This window comes from Priapulus caudatus, unplaced genomic scaffold (genome assembly GCF_000485595.1).
Source record: "Priapulus caudatus unplaced genomic scaffold, Priapulus_caudatus-5.0.1 Scaffold26, whole genome shotgun sequence".
NCBI lineage: Eukaryota > Metazoa > Priapulida > Priapulimorpha > Priapulimorphida > Priapulidae > Priapulus > Priapulus caudatus.
The window spans coordinates 567668-574689 of NW_014577087.1; the positions used below are offsets into that span (position 1 = coordinate 567668).

The window sequence follows — 7022 nt, forward strand, 5'->3', positions numbered from 1 at the left end:
TCCCTATACGCAGAGCTCTCGGCTCCTAATTGAATCTGGCCGCTGCGCCGGCGCGTACACGCACAACTCGTGCCACGCGGCGCTTGATGCGTCTATAAAACTAGCGATGCTGTGCCGAGGATAATCAAAGACGTAATGGGCTTCATTACTTGTGGCATCGGCGGAATGCGTGCGATTCGACGATCGCCTCGAGGATGACTGCTCGTGGCGGATGGCTACGGGACGAGAGTGGGCTGAGAATAGTGGCGTAGTGGGAAGAGTATTGCGCCGGTCGGTGAGAGTCTATACGCGTGCAATCGTGAATCCCAGCTTCCCTTCGTATGTTGTCCAAATATTGGCGCTCGGCTGGCGTAATTACATAATTAATAGTAGCTGCCTGCCGTAACAGCCAATCAGGGTAAACATCGTTGCGCGCTGCACACCGATGTTATTTTTCGCGCCATCTTCATACGTGGTTGTTTAGGTTGCTATAACGTTCGCACGTTTCCCGCTCCGTCAAAGCATCTCTCACCGGCACACGTTCGCGCACGTCTGTCGCGTGCACAGACATCATGCCACGCAATAAATTAATTTACGTTGTGTAGAATCCCGCATGCGCACAACGTATATAGACACGCAGGAGACAAGAATTACTTGTTGATCATATTAGGAAACCTACGAGCAATTATTGGGTAGTAAAACGCCAATGAAACTGGAATTTCGTCTTGCGTATACATGATCTATACTCAATTGTCACAATCAAGAGTAGATAATAACACAATAATGTGTTATTATCTACTCTTGTCACAATGCATACGAAATCTGCAGCGAATGACGCTGTATAAGAAAAATCTTAGTTCTATGGTAAATAAAATTAATCTTGAAATACTCATGATGAACATGTGGAGACTACACGAGTGCCAGGCAATCGAAACGCATCACGCAAAAGCACGGATGATCCGGAAAGTATTTCGGGTGCGAGTGTGTCATCGATAGTTCGCTAAACGTTTTTCGGCATTGAGATCGTTCTTCACATTTGTAAATCATATGCTCTATAAGAGGCACATAAGCGGACGTGATACTTAACTCGATTACACGCGTACACGCGTAGCATGCGGTTATAGAAGGCCCCCCTCCTCCCTCCATCCCGCCCCTTACCTCACGTACACACGGAGCTGCGTAGGGATACGTCACACTACGGCAGGTGTCTACGGAGAGCCTGATGCGACAATCGTCTGACAATCGACTCTGACGTGCGCGGTATACCCTGCACTCTACCTGCAATGCCCCCCCCTTTCCCCAGGGGTCCGTCGGGAGGTTTCGGAAACGAAACGACGAGGGGGCACCGCCGCAGCTTATTCGGTGTCCCCGGCGTCTTACCGTCTACGAAAATCCCTGCAGAGCAGACGCGGCAAACACCCGCGCATACACACGCGCCGTTATATACGCCGCCGGTCAGGTGTCTGTCGTGAATTGACGCTGGACGCTGGAGAGGAACAGGATATTAGCGTTGTAAACTTCGGCTCTGCTGCACAGGTAGGAAATTAGCTGCGTTTTATATGTTTGCCGATCAAGTGTGTCGAGTAATTAAGCGAAGCTAATTGAATTCCCGTCGCGTTGCAGCGCAGTGCATGGGTGTCAGTGTGTCGCAGGCATTGCGCAACTGTTACCGTGTCAGGTGTTAACTTGAATAAAGCATAGCGTTGTTGCGCGCGTAATGCTAATTCAATGCTAAATTAGCAATCAATGTTTAATCTAGTAAAAGTAAAGTAGTTGCACTTGTGAAAGAAATATTGTGATGTCATTATTCTGAATATATTTGTGCAGTTATACATCGATGTGCAGGCGGCTAGAATTCAAATGATATTTAATGCGAATGGATAGATAATGAATGAACCCACATGATACCTGATCTACGCTGACGTGGAGAATTGAATGGCATAGCGCGTGTAACTGTAAACTTTTCGAATAACAGGTGCGCGCTTCGTAAATATCAGGCACAGATCGTGATATGCCTTGCAAGGAGATAAAAGGGTAAAAACATGTCTATCACGCCCTTAATTTTCATTAGATTTGTAAAGGTGCATGTGCGTTCGTTCTTATATTTCGATAATGCGTTAAGAGAAATTTTGTTAGGCTCTTTCTTCGAATATTGTAGGATCGGACAGCGATATATATTGACTTTATGTAATTTGTATCTGAACCGCACATCATAGACGCATGCTGCAAATACGGGCGGGTGAACAAATGTTTTCGGGCGCACTTTGTTTATATAAAATATTAGAATTTTAAATCATGTAGAAGCTGTGTAAATAAATACAAGGCGCTGTTATCTGTGCGCGTTGCATATAACCTAATCTTATTTATCGCCGTATTATTATTTATAACCACAAGGACTGCGACATTTATGTTTCTAAATGTGAAATTATTATCATAAATCCACACATGAATACATACTCGCATGCAATCCTACTTATATGAAGCACACGCACACGCTAACATGCACATGCAGACACAAACACGCACACACACACACGCACGCACACACACTCACACACACACACACACACACACACACACACACACACACACACACACACACGCACGCGGACGACGTGCGAGTAGATGCGCATGCACGCGCACGGAATCAAATCACTGAATTATATGTAAATCCAGTGTTCAAAACGTTACAATTTCACACTCGGGTTTTGAACACTATGAACATCTTTTGTGCAACTATCCGATTGGTCGTTAAAGTCAGGTGACGCTGCCCGGAAATCCAAACGCATAAAAAAAAACGAATCCAGAGGACCTCGACGACTTACTTCGTGTTGCGCGCATTCATTCCATTTTAAGAAAAGTCGCACACCCCGACTGCATTTGTCAATAATTGATTACACGAATAATTAATCAATTTAATTAATTATAATAAATTAACTCGTTAATTTAGAACTTAGCGCAACATAGCTAGCTAGCCCGGTCGCGCTCAACTTCTGTAAGAAAGGGAGCGTGCGTTCTGCAGTGTAATTACGGGGTTGCAATCATGACGAAGCGCGTTTCGCGGGGTTAGATCTCGCCGCCGCCGCGACTATTACTTCTGGTGCCGGCCTCACAACAAGGGGGAGCGCAACATCGCGGCACGGTGCTCTCAATCTCCCTCTCTCTCTTCGGCAATATACGTGTGCGCCTGTGTCATTACAGTGAGTGATCGTCTCACGTGTTAGCTGAAACTATATTAACTTAAATGTCGATTTTTCATTGCGTGCGCGCGTGTATGTGTGTGCGTGAGTGCCTGCTTTCGCGTAGGTGAGTGTTTACTTGAAAAAAGTAATTACTACAAGCAGAAATAGAAAATATGTTCCGATACTGCCTATGGCTGCCTATAGAAAATAGTGAAAAGGCAAAATTGCACGTCGCTTAACGGTGTTTCTCTAAAATAGGTATAGTACAGCAACGCGAAAAGTAAAGAACACAGAATCACTATACCGATACTGTGTTAATTTATTCCTAACAGAATGAATTATCGATATATGTTTATTAAATGTTTTAATATACGTTAAGTGCTTTTAATAAGCGTAACCTGCACTTTTTAATTTCTAGAGTCAACCGGGAGAATGTCACATCGCATGTATCAAGCAAGCACACGCATAGTTACAATGATGCAGAAATCACAGATGCTACATGCGATGAAACAGAAATCCCATCTATCCATCTATCTCTCTATCTATTTATCTATTTATCTATTTATCTGCGACAGTTGCTTAAAACGGGTAGCCATTTAGTCCCGGGCGGGGAGGCAAACACGTGGCCAACGCGGACATGCGGATGCATCCTCGGTGATTGTTACTGCGCGCTCGTCCTACATGATATCCTCCACGGTAGGGTACGTGATTATCCCCACGTTAGGGACTCGCACGGTCCTCTATACGCAGAGCTCTCGGCTCCTTAAGTTGATCTGTGCCGCTGCGCCTCGGCGCGTACAGCCAACTCGGCTGTCACGTGGCGCTTGATGGTTACTATTAATACTATCGATTGCTGTGTCGATGCGATATATCAGAAGATGGTAATGGGGCTTCATTACGTTGTTGGCATCGGCGGACATGCGTTGCGATTCGACGATTCGCCTCGTATGTGATGACTGCTTCGTGGGCGGGATGGGCTACGGGACGAGGAGTGGGCTGAAGAATATAGCTTGGCGCATAGTGGGAAACAGTATTTGCGCCGGCCGGTCGTCTTGCAGAGTTCGATAATATCTGCGTGCAATCGTGAATTCCCAGGCTTCCCTTTCGTTATAGTTGCTCCAAACTATTTGGCGCGTCGGCTGGCGCCTGCTGAACGTATATTTACATAATTAATAGTAGCTGCCTGCGGTTATACAGCAATCGAGCGGTAAAACATTCGGATCGCGCCGTCTGCACACCGATGTTATTTGTTTCGCGCCATTCTTCATACGGTGCGTTGTATAGGTTGCTATAATCTGTTCGCACGTTTTTCCCCTGCTCCGTCATAATGCATCGTCTCACTTGGCACAACGGTGTCGCGCACGTCATGTCGCGGTGCAACTAGACATCATTAGCTCACGCAATAAATTAATTGTACGTATTATTGTAGAAACTCCGTACGAGTGGCGCCACAATGGCGTATAGTAGCGACACGAGGAGACAAAGAGGAAGATTTTTTAAAGCTCATACCGTCTGTTTGCATCCATAGTTATGAAAATCCTATCGTGAGCATATTATTTGGGTAGTAAAAACGCCAATGAACACTGCAGAATTTCGTTCATTGCGTATTACTATGATCTTATTACTAATCAATGAATCTGATCACATCTAAGAGTTAGATAAATGAACAGCGAATAGATGTGTTATTATCTTACTCTTTGTTACAATGCATTACGAATATATCTGCAGCGAATGACGCTGTTATTATAGGAAAATCTTTAGTGTCTATGGTAAATAAAATTAATTCTTGAAATAATATGATGACATGTTGCGAGACTACACGAGTTGCCAGGCAATCGAAACGCATTCACGCTAAAAGCTACGGTATTGATCCGGCAAATGTATTTCGGTGTGGCTAGGGTTGTAAGTCTTCGATAGGTTTCGCTAAAACGTTATTTCGGCATGCTTGGGCATCGTTCTTCTTCAAACATTGTAAATCATACTGCTCTATAATAGGCCACATAAGGCTGGTACGTTGATACTTGAACGTCTGATTACACCGCGCTACCACAGCGTAAAGCATTGCGACGATATTGAGAAGGCCCCCCGTCCTCCCTCCATCTCCGCCACTTAGCCTCACGTACAGACACTGAGCAATCTGACGGTTATGGGATACGTCACACTACGGCAGGTGTCTTACGCGAGTTAGCCTGTCATAGTACGACAATCGTCTGACATCTGAAACTGCTTGAACGTGCGGGTATTACCCTGCACCTCTTACCTGCAATGCCCCCGCCCTTTCCCCACGGGTCTGCGTCGGGAGGTTTCGGAAATCGAGAACGACGAGGGGGCCAGACCGCCGCAGCTTTATTTCGCGGTGTCACTCGGCTGTTCTTACCAGTTCTAGCGACATCATTATCCCTGCAGGAGCAGAGCGCGCAAAACACGCCGCGCATACACACTGCGCCAGTTATATACGCCCGACCGGTCAGGTGGTCTGTCGTGAATTGACGCTGGAGACGCTGTGAGAGGAACAGGGAATATTAGCGTTGTAATACTATTCGGCTCTCGCTGGCCAACAGTGTAAGGAAATTAAGCTGCGTATTTATATTGTTTGCCCGATCAAGTGATGATCCGAGGTTATATTAAGCGAAGCTAATTTTGAATTTCCGCCGTCGCGTTGCAGCCGCAGTGCATGAGGTGTCAGTGTGTCGCATGCATTGCGCAACTCGTTACCGTGTTCAGGGATTAGTTATAATTCGAATAAAGGCAGTACAGCGTTGGTTGCGCGACGTTAATGGCTAAATTCAAGTGCTAAATAGTCAATCCAATGTTTTAATCTATGTAATAAGGTAAGTTTGAGTTGTCACTTTCGTTGAAAGAAATCTTTGTGGATCTGTCATTTATTTCTGAAATATATCTTTGTGCGAGTGGTATAACATCGTGATGTAGCAGTGGCGTGCGTAGGATGATTCAAATGATATTTAATCGCGAATCGATATGATTATTATGGAAATGAACCACATGATACCTGATCTTACGCTGACGGTGGAGAATTGAAGTCGGCATAGCTCGAGTGTAAACTGGTAAACTTTTCGATATAACAGCGTCGCGCGCCTTGCGTAAATAATTCATAGGCACAGATCTGTGATATAGCCTTCGCAAGGAGATTATATATATGGGTAAAAAGCATGCTATAGCACGCCCTTAAATTGTTCGATTATGATTTGCTAATGCATGTGCGTTTCGTTCTTATATTTCGATATATGCGATTAATGAGATAATTTTGGTTATGGCTCTATTTCTATCGAATATGATAGATCGGACAGCGATATTATTATTGAATTTATGTTAATTTGTATGTCTGACCGCCATCTATCAATAGACGCCATTGCTGCGAGATACGGCGCTGGTCCTCGGCCGTGGAACAAATGTTTTCGGACGGGAACAAAATGTCGCACGCCTTTGTTTAATACTAAATATATAGATTTTTAAATCAGCCCTGTAGTGAAGCTGTGGTGTAAAAAATAGCAAGGGCTGTTATCTTGCTGGCGCGCGCGACCGTGTGCATAGTAACCTAACTACTTATTTTATTCGACCGTCTCTATTATTATTTATTAACCAACTTAAGGCGGATGCGACATTTGATGTTTCTAATATGTGACAGATTATTATCATGAAAAGTCGCGGTTATGAATAGATACTCGCATGCCAATCCCACTTATATTGAATCACTACGGCACACGAATTATACGATTGACTTGCAGACTCAAAATCAGCGGCACACACACACACGCACAGCATCACACACTCACACATCACCACACACGACGACACACCTACACGAAACGACACACACACACACATCACCACATCGACACG

The 7022-nt window shown here is 44.8% G+C and overlaps 1 protein-coding gene across 1 annotated transcript in view; it reads left to right on the top strand.

Moving 5' to 3' along the window:
* Positions 1 to 1427: 1427 nt before the first annotated feature.
* Positions 1428 to 7022, top strand: part of LOC106814457 — a 20393-nt gene continuing 14798 nt past the window's right edge. Inside the window, exon 1 of the mRNA XM_014818776.1 lies at positions 1428 to 1515. The gene's annotated coding sequence lies outside the window, so the exon portion shown is untranslated. The remainder of the gene's footprint in view (positions 1516 to 7022) is intronic.